The sequence below is a fragment of the Bison bison genome, unplaced genomic scaffold, assembly GCF_000754665.1.
Source record: "Bison bison bison isolate TAMUID 2011002044 unplaced genomic scaffold, Bison_UMD1.0 scf7180017864038, whole genome shotgun sequence".
Lineage (NCBI taxonomy): Eukaryota > Metazoa > Chordata > Mammalia > Artiodactyla > Bovidae > Bison > Bison bison.
In genome coordinates, this window is record NW_011494610.1 from 4363282 (window position 1) to 4364903 (window position 1622).

Consider the following 1622-nt stretch of genomic DNA (forward strand, 5'->3'; position numbering starts at 1 on the left):
GCAGCTTTTTGTTATTTCTGGGGTGGTGGGGAGAAAAGACCAGGCGCACTTAACGAAACTGTCTTGTGCCCTTAGGTGGCGTCACCAGATACAGTTTTTATTTGATTTCCCAGGGAAAGACTCCCACACGTGTACGAATGTAAATTCCTTTGGAGAAGAGGGTTGAGGGTCGGACCTTGTCTGGCTTGGGCGCAGCCCCTGCTGCGGACTTCCCCACTGGGAGAAGGAGAGCAGCGAAGGCCATCTCTAGAAATCAGAACCTGGCTTCTGCTTCTGCTCAGGGTGTCCCGCTGTGTCCCGCCGCCGTCTGTTTCCCCATACAGCCCTCCCCTCTCGGCTGGCCTGCCTGCCCTGCCCGCCTCGCTCCATCCCCACTCAGGGTCCCCTGGGGCCAGAGGTCACCACAGGGCGGCTGCCGGCCCTCTACCCAGGCCTCGAGACCCAGATGGAGCAGGTTCCGCCCGGCCCGGAATAGGAATGCTGTCTCAGCAGAAATCCCCCCGTTGGAACGTGTTGCTGTTCAAGTTAGGGAAAAGGCCAAGGAGGAGCCTCAAATCTCCGGTCACAGAAATCACCTCCCAAGGTGATTCGTTCTTTGTTGGTTTTTCACATTTTACTTCTTTTCTAAGCAACCGTCTTTGCATCCAGCGGTTTAGCAGCATGCAAACAGTTTTTTCTTTGGAGGTGATTTTTGGGAAGGCAGAGCTCCTGTGAAAAATCAAACTCTTCGTGGGAGGTGGGGGTGGCCAGGGTGTGCGTGCGTCTGCAGCTCTGCAGTGCCGGGCTCGTCTGGAAATACTTGGTTTCTTTTCAGTTCCTGTTCAGCAGCAACATACAGCCTGACCCAGTGCCAGCCTCGTCCGCCTGGCAGGCAGCCACCGTGAGTGAGGCAGCTGGCAGGGCCGCAGCTGCCCTTGAGCCGCGGGTCTGCACTGAAGCGGCCCTCCTGGGCACTTGGCCTCGGCTCCACTGTCCCCCCTTCCTCCCCCTCCCCTGCTTGGACGACCAGACCCACAGCCCGGTTCTGAGAGGGCACAGGAGGGTGCTGTGCCCGTGGCACGGGGCAGGGCAGCCTGGATGGGCAGCGGGACGAGCCTCACATGGGGGCCTTCGGTGGCTGGCACACAGTCCTTCCCTCCGCCCTCCTGGGAGACTGCCCGTAGTGAGCCCCTCTCCACTCCGTATTTATTTCTACATTGTTTCCCCGAGGGCATCCACAGTGCACTAGCGTCTTCTTAAACCAGTAACAGCTTCCAGTTTTTTGATGTCAGCCTTGCACCAAGGGCTTCATCCAGAATTACAGCAGTGAACCCTCAGGTCGGGCTGGGAACGGAGGACTTTGCCGTGAGCCTCTGCATAGACCAGTGCCCAGTAGGAGGATGGCTGGGAGCTGTCGTGTCGCGATGCTGCGGGGAGCTTGAGAGGAAGTCTGCGTGTGTTCATAGAGCAAGGGGATAATGATAATGGACACTTGGCTATTTAAGACACGGTGTGAGGTTCCTTTGTCCCAGTTCCTCACCTCCCCAGTTATCTGCTCAACCTTGATCTCAGCCACCACTCCCTCTGTGTGTATTAGGATGCATGTCCCATCTTCCTGTGTCCCCATCAGATATGACGTGCTT